Source organism: Ursus arctos, unplaced genomic scaffold (assembly GCF_023065955.2).
Source record: "Ursus arctos isolate Adak ecotype North America unplaced genomic scaffold, UrsArc2.0 scaffold_2, whole genome shotgun sequence".
NCBI lineage: Eukaryota > Metazoa > Chordata > Mammalia > Carnivora > Ursidae > Ursus > Ursus arctos.
In genome coordinates this window covers 32,730,042-32,748,294 of record NW_026622874.1, presented here as the reverse complement: position 1 = coordinate 32,748,294, position 18,253 = coordinate 32,730,042, and the positions used below count along the sequence as shown (strand labels likewise).

The 18,253-nt window shown below is 55.5% G+C and overlaps 1 protein-coding gene across 2 annotated transcripts in view; it reads right to left on the bottom strand.

Annotated features, from left to right (window-relative positions):
- PLXNA2 (plexin A2) overlaps window positions 1-17,944 on the bottom strand; it is a 205,391-nt gene extending 187,447 nt beyond the window's left edge. The window contains exon 1 of one of the 2 annotated variants that reach the window (XM_026509048.4): window positions 17,261-17,944. The gene's annotated coding sequence lies outside the window, so the exon portion shown is untranslated. The remainder of the gene's footprint in view (window positions 1-17,260) is intronic. The other variant, XM_044387805.3, reaches the window with a different exon arrangement.
- Window positions 17,945-18,253: the final 309 nt, after the last annotated feature.

The following is an 18,253-nucleotide window of genomic DNA, read 5'->3' as shown; positions in this document are numbered from 1 at the left end:
TTCTTTTAAAGGCAATGGTGTGTAGGCAGGCCCGCGCAAGCATGCGTGTTTGCATATGCCAACATAGGGCCGAGGCATTAGAGACGTCAATCTCCACATCTCCGTGGGAACGATGGCAGCAAACATACACCCTCTTTCACCCAGCACCAAACGGAGGCCCAGAGACCTCGACTGTACTGCCTTTCACCCCTTTATCCCCAGTGGGATCAGAGATGACATTTGCCGTCTCTCACTCGTGGGGCTTTTCCTGCAGAGTGGTTCCTGTCCTCTCTGCTGCACCTGCCCAGAGAAGTAGGGGTGTCACCTGCAGACCCCTAGAACCCTATGGGATATTCTGTGACTCCCTCCAACCCACCCCAGCTCTTCTCCCAGCCCTGTTATGAGACCACTGCCATTTTTACACCAGGCAAGGGTTTTCGTTGCTTTTTTCCCCAGCTCTCCCAGTGGGCTCTGATGGGGCCCTGGAAACCACACCAGCTCTCCCAGGGCCTTAGCAAAACATGCGGTGTTTGTCCTCTCCCCTCACAGGCTGTAAAAGCTTGGAGTTGTCTCCCTGAATTATGAAGGGTTCCAAAGACACACACACACTTGAGGGGTGGTGGAGGGGAGGGGGCTTGGCTCCTTTCTGGGGCAGTGCCTGGGCCGGCTTTGCAAAGTCAAAACAAGATTCATTACCCCGGGGCCAGGAGCAGGGAGATACACCGCCTGACCCTGCAGACCTACCCCATATGTCATGGGCCTGTCAGAAATCTCCCAGAATTCCCTTTATTATCTAAAGGTCGCCACCCGGGCAGCGCTGAGAGAGCCCATGGTCTAAACTAAACTACAAGAGCAATCAATTTCAAGCAGCTGCCTGCCCCGCCACCCCCACCCCCCTGCCCCGTCCCCTTCCGTGGGCTCTGCCCTCTTCAACCCCCTCTGGGGGATGGCCAGGGAGGAGCACGCCTTGCCATGGCCACCTCACCCCTGGGGCGCAAAGAATTTCCGCGTGTTAGCAGGACTCTGAGTATCAGGCCCTGGGAGCAAGCCTGCTCCCTGCACTGCGTGGGGCCTTGAAAGGTCACTCCGCTTCTCCCCTGACTCTGAGCTGGCCCCTGCTTCGACCGTCCTAGAAGTGGGGTTACTGTTCTGGTAGGCATTCTGTGATGAAAGGACAGAGAAAGGAATTCTCAGGCTCCTTCCAAAGGCAGGCTAGGCATCAACGTGGGGACATGGCTTTGCTAAGCTGAGTCGGACTCATGTTAGGAGCCTTTGTACCACAAGGGCCATGAGTAGCATAAAATAGCCACCGCCATTTGTTTCCTACAACAAAACATCATAAAGAGGAGCTACCGTTATTGTATTATTTGTTAGCCACTTGCTACGTGGCACACTGTGCTAGGGCCTTTGCACATGCAATGGAGGATTTTGTGATTATCTTGCAAGATGGGTATTCTCCCCATTTCACAGATGAAAAACCCGAATCTCGGGAAGCCTGAATCACTAGACCGGGGTCATTCCGCTAGGAAGCAGGACTCTCTGGGGCCGTGTTTCCCCTCTTCCACGCTGCCTACATACTGAGATGTTATTTTCCAACCAAACCCTCTTATCGCCAGTTTGGGAAAACTCAGCAGAATGGTAAGGAAGATCTGGCAAGTACTTTATTTTAAAGATCAAAACCTGAGGCTCCCATTTTATTTTGGTCATGAAGCAGGGCTGGGGGTGGGGGGGTTGAGATATCTGTTACAAGGTGGATCCTGGGGCTGTTTTGTGGCAAGAGGATCACTAGCTGGCAGTCCCCTTTCAGAGACATTCCAAACGACCTTTCCAAGGAGCCCGGAGACGTATCTCCTGCCTTCTCACCCCACCCTTACTGTACACGGGAGAGCCACGGGGCTCTGGGATTGAAATGGGGCAGAAGAGCAGGACACAGGGTAGAAAGCGCCCGACTAAATTGTTAAATAAATTACGGTTACTCCACATAATGGCATATTATGCTGCCATTAACCGTAATGTTTTCAAAGAATAATGACACAGCTCTGATTCACAGCAGTGGGAGGGAAAGGGAGAGGAAGAAAAACCCAAACAAAACACCAGGCATTCATCTCAGCTCTCCAGCAATGGCCTGCCCTAAACCCCACTTGCTTTCCCCTCAAGCTGCCCTGTCTTTTCCTCTCTTGAAGGTAAGCTGTAATGGCCCCGGCCATTCCCCGGCGCTTCCTCCTCTCGCAGACCCTCCTGCTCTCTGCTCCCTGGTGGCTCCCAGAGGCAGCCACTGACCACTGACGTGTTCCATGGACAAGGAGCACTTTCCACCACTGCGGCTTCTTCCTCGCGGCAGGGAAAGAAAGGAGTCACTGGGGCCAGATCAAGGTGCATTTTAAAAATCCTGTCCTTTTCCAAAAGTCAGGCTTTCCGAAGTTCAAGAGTGGGTCTCTTTACCAGCAAGCCTGGTGTCGTCTCCCTGAGCCATGTGAGACTGGCCCAGGGACTATCCGCGGAGCCGGACCCTGGTGGAAGCCACTGGCAGCTAAGAGTTGGCCACAGATGTCCTGCCCGGTATGCCTCGTACCGCATCATTTCTTGTGCTTCAAACTCCTTGTCTGTTTGCCAGGCACACGGCCAGAGTGTCATATGCACCTATGGCAACCCCTTCTGTTGCCCAGATAGACTCAAGGCTGGTCTACCAAGTACCCAAGTTCAAGTTCTTCCCAAGCTGGCTCTTCTTTCTACAGCTTCCCTCTCCCCCTCTCCCAGACTGACTCCACTCCCAACCAACCGGTTCACGTGCTGAGTCCCTAGGACACCTTGCAGAGTTTCATGGCTGCAGCCGCTCTCCCTGGAACACCTGTCTCCACTTTCTTCTTGGCCTCTCCAACCCCTGTGTGTCCTTCAAAGCTTCAGGAAGCCTCTAGGACCTCCCCACGCGTAATCACCTCTCTCTCCTCCAAAGTCAATCAGAAGCTGTTGTTTTTAGCACACACTGCATTGCTGTTGTTGGCTCTCTTGTTACATGACTGTGTCCTATCTCTCGGTTGACTTAGAGGCTCTTAGGTAAGCACGCAGGAGTAATCCCTGTGCTCTTCGGCACCCCGTGCAGGGTGGCATGATACCTCTCACTCAGTTCTGTGCTCAGTCTGACTCATAGAGAGCAGGGGAGAGGGGACAGGGGGAGGCTCATGTGCTTTTCTCAGCAACTAGTCTGCCCTTAGACACGGTGTGAACGAATGCGCTTGGCTCAACGATTTGCTGTAACTGATGGAGGTGATGAAGAAGGGGCCGGACCGTCTGGGAAGGACCATGGCTCTTGTTCATCTTGAACCCGCTGGGGAAAGAGCAAATGTCCCTGGGAGGTGGAAGAGGTGGGGACAAGGATGAAGAAGAATGAGGGGGAGTGGGGCCACCAGTTCTGTCGGTGAAGGATGCATAACACAGACAGAGCTCGTGCAGGAAAAGTCTTGGCAAGAGAGCTCCAAAGACACAAATTGCACAAGTTCACAGATCACACAAAATGCGTATAATAATAAGTGGCCAACTGACAGCAAGAGTGATCAAGAGCAAAGTGGGCTAGGGTGAGATTCCCCTCAGAAGGCTCCGGAACAGGGCTCTTCCGTTAGGGGTCAAACTCACGGCGGTGCCTGTGGCCAGACTGCAGGCACAGGAAAGACACTGTGGGCTTTGAGGACAGACCTGGGCTCAGGTCTCGCTCAACCACTTCCTAGATCAGTGACCTTGAACCTGTTATTTAACCTTTCGGGGCCTCGGTCTCCCCAGCTGTGAAAGGACACCTTGCAGGGTTGTGGTGAGAATCAGTGAGACAATGGCTGTGGAAAGTGTTCCGCAAACTCCACCGCTTTGAATAAACACCAGTGACTCTTGTTTCTGTTTTTGGAGAAACACTGCACAAGGACATCACCTCCTTGGCAGCACCGGCTGCCCTGTGTGTGCTGGTGGCAAAGGCTGGCGGCTCTGTTTCAATCAGGTGACCCGTCTTATCACGGGGCAGCTCCTGAGACCCTGGCCTCTCGGGAACTGGGGAACTGGGGGCTGCTCGTCCCTTGTCACCTTTCTCCCCAGTCCCCTGAGCCCCACGCTTTCCAACTCACCCCCCCACTTCCTCTCCTTGAGGGTGATTTAAGGGCCACTTCTGCTGCTCTTGGTGATTCATCCAGGTGCCCTTGGCAGGAAAGAGGGAGGGAAGGAGGGAAAAGGAAAGCTGGCCCTTGGGAGGCGGGGCAGGAGCCCACACCCTGGGCTGGAGCTCCACATTCTCTGGACTCTTCCCATCCGTCTGGCCAGAACGTGGGGTGAAGTCTCCCCCCCCCCACCTGATCCTCCCCTGCCTCTCCTCCTCTGCAGGGCTCTCCTGAACTGACAGCCAGCCTTCGAATAAAAAGTTGTAACTCCTTTTTAAGAGGAAGCTTCTTAAGCAGGCTGTGTCCCCACCCTGTACCTTCCCACCTTCAGTTTCTATTCTTCTTCTCTCTTTGTCTGAGACTCTGAGCTCCTGCAGAAAAGATCCTGAGCTGCCAGGCAGCTTCTCTTAAGTCACAGGCACGTTCACACCCCTGCACGCGCAGCAAGAGGAGCGTTCTGGAGCTGGATAAAAGGGACACATGTGGACTGGGAGGGGGTTGCCATTCCGGAAAGAGATCCGTCCACTGACGGGGTTTGTCGGTGCCAAGATGCCCAAGCACGCGGTCTGCGGGACCCTTAGCGCCTGGAGCGGATCAGCCCGTGGTGAGACCCTTGTCGTCCTATCAGCGCGCGCCGTCTAGGACCCCAGCTCTCCTTGGAGGGAAAGTGAAGGACATAGTTATCAGAGAGGCTGACACGGGGAGACAAGAATGTGCTGGAGGGAAAGCGGGGGGGGGGGGGGGAATGCAGGCTGGTGCAGCACCGGGGGGGGGGGGGGGGGGGGGACCTGGGGCGGGAGATGAAAGGAACTCCCTGAGTGAGAATCTGGCCGGGATGATGAATGGGGTGTGAGAGAAGAGCCTGGAAAAGGGTAAACAGCCAGGAGGGAAGCAGGAGGGAGGGAGGGGTGAGGAGAAAGAATGTTGAGGTCAAAGAGCAGAGAAAATGCTCTGGGAGTGATTGATTCAGGATCCAACATGTTGCACAGCTGGACGGGTGCACGCGCGCCCGCAGATGTGCTCGGCCCGCCTCCCCTCCCACGGCCCTGCCGAGGCGCGAGCGCGTCTGCTTCTCTGCCGGACCCACTCTGCGCCCTCTGGGAAACCTTTCCTCTGCTATTTCGTTCTCAGGACCCAGGAACCCCCCGCCCCCCGTAACATAAACTGCCATTTGTGCAGTGACAGCAGCACCCACAAGAATGTCCCGTGCGCTGTGTCATTGGCGTACCCCTCCCACAGCCCGTGTGGGAGAGCCGCTCCACAAGTGGGAAGAGAGGTATATCGGAGATGGAATATTCTGGCAAAGGCCCCAAGTGTGGAAGTGGGACTTAGGGTTCCTGTTAGCCTGCTGCTCTGCTGCCTGGAGTCGAGGTGCCACCCCCTGAGATCTCCAAGGCCAGACCACGGGCTCCAGGGATCCCTCACTGCCTCCAGCTGGGCAAGACTGGTCATCCTCGGCGATGCCCTTTGGAATGGGGGGGGGGCGGGTATCAGGAGCTCAACTCAGAGTTGAGTTCTTGCGGACTCCCTGTGAGAGAGGGAAAGGCCTGGTGGGGAGCTTCTGGCCATCCCCAGAAAGCCATTCGGCTCCCGCCTGGCCCTGGCTGCTGGGAAGGCGGAGGGCTGGAGACAGCCCCCGGGGCAGGTGCAGGTGGTGGCTGATGGAAAGATGCCAGAAGCAGGACTTTGTAAGGAGAGGGGCTGGGATGCCGAAGTCCCCAGGGCCCCCTACCTGCTCTTACCTGTGGGGCAGAGCATCAGCTGCCACCTCCCGCTCTGAAGACCTCCTGGTTTCCACAGTCCCTGCAGCCAGCCCAGAGGAGAGCACCGGCAGCGCCTACCTGCCTTGGGACGACTCTCCCATCCACCTCCCAGCTCTCTCCCCTCGCCCTGCTGCTCTTCAATTCCCAGGCCTGGCAGATCACTGATTAATTTGGGGCTGTTTAATAACCCTTCCATTTCGATGAAACAAGCTGTCTTGTTTTCTTTATTTTTAACACCGACTTTCGTTTCTTTGCTAAGCATCGTACTGTCATTTAAATTTCTCTGTCTCCAACCAAGCTGATAATAGACTGGAGTGAGCAGCTGCTTCCGTCCTGTTTATGACAATGATTAGAAGTTAGAGCTGTGCAAGCAGAGAGCTGACCAAGACTCTGTTCTGACGGGTCCGCCCCTGCTTGTAGATGGAGTGCTCACTTTAACGTGATTGCGAGAATTCTGGCTCCAGGGGAGACCAGGGCTTAGCCCAGCCTAGCCTTCCTGGCACCCTGCTCGGAGGGGAGCCGTGGGGGTGGAGGGGTGAGAACCGGCTCTATTTACTATGGAATTAAGGCCAGCAGCTGCAGGTCATTCTCACGAGCCCAGGCCAACACTCCACTTCACTTCCAACGGAGCCTTTTTCCTCCGTTGTGTTTACTGAGCAGCAAACAGGGGCTCCAGGTTACAAGACCTGGAAGTGGGTGGGGATCTCAGCCACCCCTTATACCTTTCTGCTCCACAGAGGAATCCCTTCTTGAGACCCGGTTGTCATCTTCCCACCTTTGTTTAAATTCCCCAAATGCAGTAGGGCTCTTTCCCTCCTGGAGGGCCCCTCTGGGTCAGATGGCTCTGTAATCCCTCTCTCTTCCGTCCTCCTGCAGTGCTTCCACTGAACTTGTACGAGCATCATTTATGTTCATCCCCTGCCTCCCCTGCATATTGCAAGCCTGTCATGAGCCTGGACAGAGACATGCCTTCCTCCCAGAACACTTGGCACACAGTACATACTCAATAAATACATGTTCCATCAAATTAAATCACATCGCACCAACTTCAATCTCTGTAAGTAACGTCCCTTTCTTCTACCTAGACAGGCTCCTGGCAAAGTGTCCCGTCTTTCTCTACCTGGGCAAGTGTCCTGCCTCTTCCTGTCCTGACGCTATAAATGGTGGCTTCCCAGGGGCTAGGACCCTGCTTTTTCCTCCAGGCCCTGAGGGACGACACAGCTGGTGGAAGGCTCGGCCAGGAAAGCTGCGGGCATGCGGAGGGAGCCAATCAGGTGGCCTGGACCAGGTCCTCTGGATCCCAGTTCCCCTGCTCATTCCCTCTGCGCTGGCCCTGGCTGCCTGAGAAAGCTCACAGGTGCATGGTGCGCAAACCCCGGCTGGCCTGCCGCTCCGCTCCCCGGCAGCCTCCCAGCCAGCCCAGTCTGCAAGCAGCTGCTCTGGCCATTGTCTCACCCTCTTCAAGTGGTGAATGCTGAGTCTATAGAGACCGAGACACAAACAGTGCCCACAGTGCCTCTCGCGGAGGGAGGGGGGCCTGGCCTTGCCAGAGCCATTGACTGTGCAAACAGCAAGGCTTGCGGTGGATGGAGGAAAGCCGGTTGGAGCAACTGAAAAGAGGGGGGCCTTTCTACACCACGCCGCGCTGCTCCACGGAGAGGCAGTCTGGGTGTCCTAGCGCCTGCGGGCTGGCAGAGAGGGGGAGATGTCGGTTCTCAGGGACTAGTGCTTCACCGTGAGGTGTCTGCCTGCTCAAACCCGAGAGAGAGAGAGAGACAGAGACAGAGAGAGACAGAGAGAAAGAGAGAGGCATCTGGGTGGCTTAGTCGGTTAAGTGACTGCCTTCAGCTCAGGTCATGATCTCAGTGTCCTGGGATCAAGCCCCGCCATCAGGCTCCCTGCTCAGTGGAGAGCCTGCTTCTCCCTCTCCCTCTGTGCGTGCTCTCTCTCTCTCAATAAATAAATAAAATCTTAAAAGAGAGAGAGAGAGAGATGGGGGAGGTCTTTGGGCACGGTTGGGAACTGAGTAAATGGAAGAGAACGTGGCTAAGGGCTCACGAGTGCTGGGTTAGGCCAGAGCCAACACACCTCCTTGCACACGGAGGGCCGTGAATGGCCACTCGCTGAGTGACTCAGGGCCATCTACTCACGTAGTTTGGACTCGGGTTTCACATCTATGATATGAGCCTGGGGAAAAGCTGCTACCAAATACTCAGAGACAGTTTCCAGGTATTCTACATATAACACCCATTTCTTTCGTAATTCAAGTTGTTTTCTCAAAAGTGATTTAGAAAAAAAAATCAAGGCACCTTGTCACACTCATTTGTCCACAGCTGGCTCTCGGACAGTGCTGTCAATGCACAGGCCTCCCTCCTTCCAGAGCCACCTGCCCGTGCTCTGCACTTCCAGCAAGGGACCAGCTCCTTGTGCCCCAGCTGGCTGGCGGGGGGCGGGGGGCTTCTGGGGCTAAGAGACGACAGCTGAGCATCTCACCAGCCATCCTCCTGTTCTGTCCAGTGATCCGCGCTGGCCAAGGATCTAATCCCTGAGGCCCGGGGTCCAGCGTGGGCTCTGGGACCCAGCTCCTGCCATTGCCCTTCATGCTGAGTCTGCCCCGTTAACACTCGCACTCTGAGGAGCTCTCCGCAGGAGCGAGGAAGCCGTATTGCAGGCAGCCAGAGGCCCATGAGATCTGCCCCTACTCCTGCCACGGGAGGCTCACTGCCAGAAATATGCCAACTTACCAGTTCTGTGATAGTATCATTCATCTCGGCTCTTTAAGCCAAAGCCACCAAAACCCTCAGGGTAGCACGTTCAAAATTCAAAATCCAGCCCCACTGGTTAAATGTTAAGCGTGAGCCATGCGTGTGGCCCCAATGCCAGGATCACCACTGCCTTTCCTCTCAGCTCTCAGTCTCCACTGAGACTTTTATCTATTTTTATATAGAAGAACCTTTAGCATATAGATTTCTTTTAAATAAAATCTTATTTTCTCAGAAAGTTCCAAACAAATTCAGAGAGAGACAGAGAGAGAGAGAGAGGGAGAGAGAGAGAGAGAGAGAGAAAGAGAGGAGAAAAATGTCCCTAGCTTGGCTTAATCCTGCTCTAAATTTTAGAATAGTTTTGCACATTTGCAACAATTGTCATTTTTCCAAATCCCCTATCTTCCTCTGCCTGGCTTCAGAAACAAAGAGAAGTGAGGGTGCCTGGGTAGTCATGAAAAGCATACATTCCCGCTGTACAGATGGGGAAACTGAGGTACAGGATAAGGGGCAGGAGCTCCCCCTCCTACAGTGTGCTCCCTCTTGCTTTCCTCCTGTGACCAGAGAGCAAATGGTAGATAAGCCCCAGTGGGCAGGTGAGAAATCTTTTAGGAAGAGGGAAGAGTGACAAGTGTGAGGAAAGGCCCTTTGTTCCTGTGCAGTAGGACCTCATTCCGACACCAGACTCTTCCTGGCCATCTGTTCTGACACCCTTCTTGGGGGGGTCCCTCCTACACAAGGGCGCCAGGCGTGGCTTCCCAGTGCCACATGCAAGTCACATCATTCTCCCCAAGTGTCTCACAGAAAGCTGGAGGGCTCCACACCCTGAGGGGTTGAGGTCCCTCAAGAGGCCCCTCAAGACTGGGGCAGTGGACTTGAAATGTCTTCATTTCTGCATAAATCTCGGAGGAGTATGTGCCTAAGAGAAACCCTAGTAGTGTGGGTTTTCATTCCACAGAATGTCAAAGGACTTGGCAGGAAGGGTCTAGGTGGCTGGGATGATGGTGGCGGGCCAGTCTGGTCGGGCGACTGAAACCCTGACCGCCTCTCTGTGGGAACAGGCCACCACCGGCCGGCAGGGTGTGGCGGGCAGGTAGAGTGTGCTGACCCAGAAGAGGGACAGGCAAGGAGCCTGGTCTTCCTGTCTGGCTCTGACCAAGGTTTCCGCTGAGGACCCTGAAGTGGAGCAAATAGGCTCTTCTCCCTCAGGTATCTCTGTTGTTCAGGAGGAAAAAAAAAAAAAAAAAAATGGGAAGCTGGGGAAACAGTCAAGGGAGGTGGGAGGTCAGAGGCCAACGTAATATTTACCCAGCCCAGCCGAGGCCTTTCGCTTTTATGAAGCAGGAAACCACTTCAAAGCAGCAACATCCCCTCTTGCCACTTCTGTCTGCTCTCTGGTCCCCCTGCCTTCACAGGGCAGGCAGGGATTTTGTACCTCCTTTTCCTCTCCTCCTGAACTTTCCCTCTCTCCCCTAACGGGAGGAGCCCTGCTCTGCCTCCTGCTCGGAGAACTTCCACAGTTTGTCCAGAGTTTCAGAGCAGTGACAAAGCCTGGGCTTCCCTGGCATTCGGAGCCCGTCTTGTCTCTGGATTTCTCTTTTACCCCGAGAGTGAGTGGCCTACCACATTGGACATGGGCAGGTGCTGGGTTAGTTCCTCATCTGAAGGCTCCATTCCACAACCAGAGCTGAAAGCAGAAAATGAGGACAGGCAGAGGCCCCAGACTCTAGAGTCTAGTGGTTCTGTACCTTTGTGGGGGGCGGGTATCATCAACTTCTCTCTTCATACACACACACACACACACACACACGTATATATCATATACACATACAAATATACAAATATTTACATATATATGTACATAGATCAAAGGCCTCTTGAAGCCCAAGCATGCCCCCTTGTCCCGTCCGTCCCAAAGCAGGATCTGCCCACCCCAGATCTTATGTGACCATTTTCAGGTGCAAGGAGAGTACGGCCTTCCACTATAGGATTGGATAAAGTTTTTCTGTTGAGTTGAAATCTTCCTCCTTTTAGCCTCCTTCCACTCATCCTCCCTGCCTTCCTCCCGGACAGAAACCTTAGAAAGAGATTGCTTCCTTCTTCAAGATAGGAAACAGCGCAGAGGTGGCTGGTGGACTTGGCTTGGCTGCCCAGCCAAGGTGTAGGGGTAAAATCCAATTTTTTTTTTTCCCTCGGGTCTGATCCATTTAATGAGTTCACTCAGGTAAGAGTGGGTGAGTTAACAGCAGGATTCTGGACACTGAAATGTGAACACAGATGAGTAACAACATTTCCTGATGAACCACGTGGGCATCATGCAGCCAGCTCCAGAGGGCCGGAAAGGGATGCAATTTGCATAGAATGCAGTATGGAAAGCCCTCAGGAGTGCAGCCATGGAGGTCTTGCTCTAGGATGCTGACTAACAGAACACGAGGTGGCTGTCCGCTGAAAATTCCCGAGAATGAGGGGAATCGGGGGTAGTTCTGAGAAGCTGAGGAATGGGTTAGATAGTCATTCCTGCCAGGCAGCTGAAACTGTCAGTCATGGGATTCTGCACCTTCCACTGACCAGAGCCAAAGCTTCCAGGAGCTTCTGTGCCTTCACTTCCCCAGGCCCCCCAGTACACCGTTAACTCCATCCTGCCTTATACTGAAGTTTCCTTGGAGGAGCCTGGCTGAGGTAACGCCCCCTTCCCCGCACTGGTTCCTGGAGGGGGGCTCTCTTCCTTTTTCCTCCTTGTTCTGGGGCTGCTACGTCACCAGCACTGCCAAGTAAGTGATCGGTTTCGATTTGTTTACACGTAAATGGTTCCCATTTCTGCTTTTGGTGTCTTCCCTGGTTCAGTGCGAGGGCAAGACGGGTGGTGTGCCAATCCATATGCCAAGGGTAGAGTTGGCGGGGATATCCTGGGGCTCTCCCTCATCCCCTCTTCCATCCCCCGCAACCCCAACCAAGCAACTAAGATGGGAAGGGAGGGTGCTTGAAGACAAGGAGAGAAAGCCTGGAGGTGAGCTCCCTGACCGCGCAGAGCACTGAAGGTGCCTCTGTCCTCTCTCTCTCTCTCTCAGCTTCAGAGAGAATGTTGTTGTGGGGGGCACGGAGGAAAGAGGTTCATTCATGGGCAGTTCACGCTGAGCCCCAGGATCCCTCCCCCTCTTCCCTCTCAAAGACAAGCTGAACTTTCCGAGGGCAACTCCATTGCCTTTTATCTCTCACACTGAGAGTAATTTTAGCCAAGGAAAAGCAGGATTAAACTTCATAACATGATCCATTTATCTTGTTTTTCTTTTTTCGTTTCTCTCTCCTCCCTTCCTTCCCTCCGCTTGACCCCAGGTAAATAGGAGCCAAAGGGAAGTGAAGATGAGGCATCAGAGGCTGATATCAGATCTGAAGAGACGCAATTCTCGGGCCCCCTGTCCGTCCCCAAACTTCGATCTTTTCCCAGACCCCTGTTCGACAGTTATTATCTCCTCAGAGGAGAAAAGCCTCTGGACTCTGCTCCCTCTCCGCACCGTCCTCTGCTGAAATGAGGGGGGAATTATGATTCCGAGAAAGGCTCCCACAGAGACTATGATGAAGACAAAGATTAAATAAGCGATACGACGTTGACATGCGTTCAGTTCCGGAAAAGTCTTTCTAAAAAAAGTCTCCCCAGGAGCAGTGTTGCCACCACCTGGGAGGATCTCAAAAATCCACATTTAGGGAGTTGGAAGGGGGGGGTGGTAGGAGAGGCATGTGAAGGCCCCTTGGGTTTGGGCCAAGAACTTCTGCCGCTGATAAAGGCAAGAGCCTCTTGGCAGGCGGGCCAACAGATTGCACTGCCTGCTGACTCGAGAGGGCACCCCCTTCCCCGGGGCCCACCCCCAGACGCATCCTGCGGGGGCAGGCCTCTCCCTAGCTGCACACAGTGCTGGGGCCCCCTCCACTTAATGCCGCAGACGCCTTTCCCAGACGGCGGCCCGTAGGTCCCACTGGCAATAGGACCCTACCAGTTGTAGTCTCTGGGTAGTGACAGCTGGGAGTTTCTAATACATCTATTTTTTTTTCTTCTCAAAAAAAAATAAAAAGGCACAAAAACCACAGTTTAGGGCCAAGCCTGGTTTTCAAGAGCCCCCTCTAGTGGAGATAACCTGCTACTTCAGCTTCCCACTGCAGCCCAGATGGAGCCTGCCCTTGCCTGGGAAGACTGAGCAGAGCTTCCTTCTGCCTAGACTGTTCTTTCCCACTTGTTTTCTGTTTTTGCTCTCAGCTCTTTGTGCCCCGTTCATACTGTCAGTCTCTCTGTCCTTATCTTCCTTTCCCGTCACCCTGCTTCTCTGTGTGTCTGTGACTGTTTCTACATCTGGACTCGGGCTTTCCACGTGTGCCTTTGCTCCTAGATCTGGTTGGTCTGCATGCTTGGTTCATCGGCTAGCTTTTTTATTTTTTTTTCTTCTGAAGTTCAAGATGCTGATGAACTGGAAATGCTCTGACATGGTTTTGGATCAAATGACCCACTCTCAGAGAGCCCAAATAGGGACCTGCCAGCCAGACCACAGAAGCACTAGGACAATTCAGTGTTGCTGGAGGAGAACAGAACTTGGACAGAAACTCTCCCCTACTTAGTCCCCCAAGCAAACCTGGGCCCTCTGGGTTGATACGTATGTTTGAAACATTGTTTAACCTGAGCTTGGCGCTCTGGCTTTGGGGTCTTGAGTGGAACCAGCCTGCTCCGCTCAATCAATTCTCCCCACCAGCTCCCCTGCTTCCTGGTCGCTGAGAGGCATGCTGCCATGAAACAACAGGCAATGCTTGGGTGCAGGGACAGCTGGCAGGGGGTGGGAAGAGGGTGACCCTGCCAGGGAAGGGGGGAAGGGGGGGCGGGGGCCAGGCCTGAGCCTCTGGCTGGAGCAAGGAGGGGAGACAGAACAAATGTTCTGCTGAGCCAGAGGGGGATGCAGGGAACACCTGCTGGGCTTCTGGGTTGCTGAGAAGGATCCTTTCCCCCAAGCGGGAGATCTGGCCAAGGCAGTGCAGGGGGTTAATGGTTAACCAACTGCAGGAGCAGGGAACTTCTGCAGGGCTCAGGCCTAAGCCTTCTCTTTTAGCTCTCATCCTCCCCTCCTCCTCTTCCTTTACACTCTTGCCCTGTAGGGACCCTGCTCCCCAACAAAGAACTTTCTCGCCTCTATTTCTGCCCTCGAATTCCAGATGGAACAGTGTGGAGTTAGATAAAGAGGTTCCATATGCCCCAGTGCCAGGGAATGGAGCCCCGGAGAGCCCGAGGGCTAAGCCGAGGAGAAAAGGGGTGTCCCGTTCTTACCATCCACCCCTCCCAGGGCGCCTTGGGACCAGCCGTTTGACCCCGGGAAGAACTGCCTTTCTCTGTCTCGGCAGGGCTCACCTTTAGAAATGACCAAAAAAGAAGTGGAAGCACACCCAGCCTTCATTTACTCTAATCAGGCATGAAATCTTTGTAACTAAGTGAAAAACTGTTTCCCATAAGGGAATCGGTGCCATTCATCATTGTTGGAGCTGAGCATATGTGAAGGGGAGAAAGAGAATATTCACATATAATGAATTGATAACAGACTGCCCCTGGGTGAGGGTGCTGGTGATGGGGGTGGGGGTGCAGATGAGTGGTAAAACGACAGCACCTCCAAGCTTGTTTCCACCAGTTTCCCTGCGGACAGTTCTGAATTATTTGTAGTTAACAGACTGTAACACAATGCTCCCGGCTCTTTATGATCAGACTGGGGGGTGGGGTGGGGGTAGGGGCTTGGGCTTGGCTCGGAGCCCCTTACCTCTCCATTTGCCATGATGGACAGAAGTATATCGGGCCCCAGTCTGTGTGTGTGGAGACAGCTGTGTGGCAATGCGGAGCGACAGCTGGGGGGGGGGGGGGCTGTTGCTGCTGGGGACAGGAACCGCCTCCCCCCACAACAAACCTCATATCTTGGGGAGGCAGCTATAGAAAAGGAGGCAGGATAGAGACTCTAAAGCCCCGAACAGTGACAGCTCCAGCACCGTAAATACTCCATGGTACCTGAACGGGTGAGTTCCGGCCGCTGCCAGCTGGTGCCTTGTACGTTTAACTGTGGCCCTGGTTTCCCTCCTGCTCCTGTGCTTTCTGGTATCGTGCCCATGAAATAAAGATTAATGGAATCATCAGAAGGATTCGCAATTGGGAAAGGGGCCTACTGGAGAAGTAGCTGTTCTTCGAGCGTTTTCTTTTTCACCTCATTTTAAGCACAGACTCCAGTATACCAGATGGGAAACTCACACATTTACGACACCTGCAGCTTTTGATGGTCAAGCATGTTGGAGGGTGGCTGTTCCCCAGCTCTTTGGGGACAGGGATAGGTACTCGGGCCAGCTCTGAAAGGGGAGTCACTCACCTTATAATGACATGGTTTCTTTTGGGGGATGGACATGCGACTCCACCGTTTGCTCTTCATTTGGTCTTGTGTTGAAAGGCCAACCAGCCACTCTGCCCTGCTCCAGACTGTGGGGTACCCCGATCCTCCTGTCCCGTTAAAGAGTAGGGCCAGGGGGGATTCTCCTGCCAGACTCATGACCCCTGGGCAGAGGAGACCTTCTATACTTTGCTTTACCCCTTCGGATCCTGCCGGCCCTGAGCAACATCCCCCCTGCACATCGCTCCAAATGTCATTTCCATTTAACCCCTTTGCAAGCCAATTTGCCCCGTTCTAATGCAATTTGCTGAGGACTGTGAGGGAGCAGAGAGGGCAGCCTACATTGCCCTCCCTTCATCAGCGGGTCCCTGAAGAGGGAAAGGCTCTTCCTTTCAGGTAACGCAGGGAGGGCAAGTTCTGGGATGAGGAAGGGTCAGGGCGAAAGGCGGAAATGCTAGGTGGAAGAAGGGAAAAGAAAAACCACCTCGCTACGGTATCTTGACAGATTGCTCTCAGTTTCCTTGGTTTCCCTACCCTCTCCCCTCACGCCATACCCACCCCCCATCACCCTCTAGGCCAAGGAGGAGAGATCACAGGTAATTAGTTCAAATGGTGCTGTGTGAGGTGAAGGGGAAGTTAATGAATTCTCCTCTCTTGCCAGGAGGTCAGAGGAGAGAGGGCTGCTAGCAACTCCAGGAGCTTTCTGGGGTGATTGCACAAAAGTTGTGCATTTCAATTAGGAATAGCTCAATTCCTCCAGCCAGAGCTATCTCTTCCGGGGCTCTGTCACTCTGTGGAAGGCCCCAGAATCCAAAGCCTGCCCAGAGGGAAGAATGAAGTTTCAAGATCTGGGAAAGAAGCCCAGCAAGACAGGAGCCTGCTTCTGTGTTGGGGAGGGGAGAGCTGAACTTGACTCCTAGTCTGAAAACATCCAGTCTAGCCCAGATACCCATCTTAGTGGGCTGCCCACAAACCTTGTCCACTGTGCCTATGAACGGCAAGACAGCAACGAATGGATTCCCCCCATGTTTGGGGGTTCCTCTGAGCTGCTGGACCCCCCAAACCACTGCCACAAGCTACAGCTGGCAGCTGCCCCCCCAAACTGGTCCGGTCCCTATGTCCCTTTCATAGACACTTCTGGTATGCGACTGTCACCCTAGGATCTTACATTCCTGCGGGAGACCTGATCAGATTCCACTGCCCATTTCATGGGGCTTTCATTCCTAGACTCTTAACTGACCTAGACCTCCAAGTCTTCTACACAGCTCACCCCCTATGATCTCTTACTCGGAGCTGAGTTTGAGCACGCAGCCCCTCCTAGGGCAAGGGTCATGCCAAACAGGTGGACATTTGTCACGGACCTGGCTGGAATGGCAGTTTCTGGTGACTCTCTGCTCATCCAGACCGTGGTTAATATTGACAGAGACTACCTGTGGGGTAGATAAAAAGAGCTGGAATGTTCTAAGGTCCCCACATCACTTGTGGGGTGGGCAAGAAGGAACACATGGAGGGAAATATTTTCCAACGGTTTATAAGGAGCTTTTCGGCCCCTGGGTGAGCTCCTACTTCCACCCCCAAACCTCTCTGCTGCTCAAACCAGAGGATGGTGCTAAAGGGTGTTTGACCACGAGGAAGCAGAGAGGGTCATGGAGCACTTATCCCCACTCAATGTCTCGAATCGCTCCCTGAGCCTCACCGACCCCGCGCAGATGATGCATTCCCCTTCCATTCCCAAGTCCCCTGATCCGAAGGAACAACCAGCGGCCGCCAGGGACTCCGGCACCAGAGTGAACGCCCCCCAGATCCAGCGCTGGCCACAGTGGCCTCGGGCTCCCTGGCTCCTGCCGGCGAGGCCCGCTTTGGGCGCCGGCTCTCGGGACAGCCCCGCCGCCTCCGTGCTCCCCAAAGCCGCAGAGTGCCAGCAGGTGCGCGGCGGAGACGCGCCGCGGAGCGCCCTCCCGGCCAGGAGCCGGCTGCCGGCCGGGGAGCCCCGGGCGGGAGGAGGCGGCTCTGAGTCCGCCCGCACCCACGCGCACGCCGCGTTCCGGCCCGCGAAAGTGGCCGAGCCCGCGCGGGGACTCGCGCGCTGCAGCCGAGCCCCCAGGCCCGGGGCCGGGACCCCAACCAGGCGGGCGCCGGAGCAGCGGCCGCTGCAGGGGCGCGCGCTCGGGGAGAGGGCGGAGGGCGCCGGAGACTCGGAGCGCCCGGCCCCAGGCGCCGCTTACCCAGCTCCGAGACGTCGGTCTGTCCTTCCGCTCCCGGCCGGTCCGCCTCGGCCGCCGGCTGCCGAGGGCGGCGCGCTGCCCCTCTCGCTGCCCGCAGCTCTCAATCACGGGGACGACCAAATCCACATGGAGTCCAAATTCATTAAAATCCACGTCCAGCCGCCAGCCACTTATCTGTATTCCTGAAGTGGCCCCTCGGTCTCCGGTCCGCGCGTCCCTCAGTCCCCAGTCGCCCCGCAGCAGCCCCGCCGCGCGCTGTTGCCGGCTCGCGGGGGGAACCCGGAGGCGCCGAGGGGGCGTGTGGGGGTGGCTGGCGGTGTCTCTCCTGGGGAAGCAGCAGAGCCCCGGCTGTCTTAGGATTTTTCCAGCGCGACTTTCCGGGCTCCTCTGACATCAGCAAGCCCGGCGCTTCCTTCCCTTATTGCTCCCCGGTTCGGTCACAGTCCCATTTCCTCCGGGAACCTGGCTTTCCAGATCTATTTCGGGGCTGGCTCGGCTCGCTCTGGTGCCCACGCTCCCCACCGCTCCCCAGCTCGCGGGGTCTCTCTCCGAATCGCTCGCCCTCCAGGCTGACAAATTCCCAGCAACTGCGCTCGGCCACCCTCCCGCTCCAGTCTGGCGCGGACGCCGCTGCGCCCAGCAGCTCCGGCTCCCGCGGTGGCGGCGGCGGCGGCGGCGGCGGCTGAGCCCACAGCGCCGGCCTCCCTATATTACCATGCAGCTCATTATCATAGAGGCCGCGCGCGTTAACCCCCTCCCTGCCGGCCGCGCCCGCCGGGCCGGGGCCGCGCCCGCCGCTGGCACCGCCGCGCCCGCCAGCCCCCCGCCCCCGCCCCCGCCCGCCCGGACTGCCTCCTCCGCGAGCTGTCAACAAAGGAGAATCAGGTCTGGTATTGGAAGGCCGCCGGGCTGCCCGCCCTGAGCCCAGCTCAGCCCGGACTTACCGGCCACCTTAAGTGGCCAAGGGGGCAAAGAAAATCTGCCAGGGCCTGG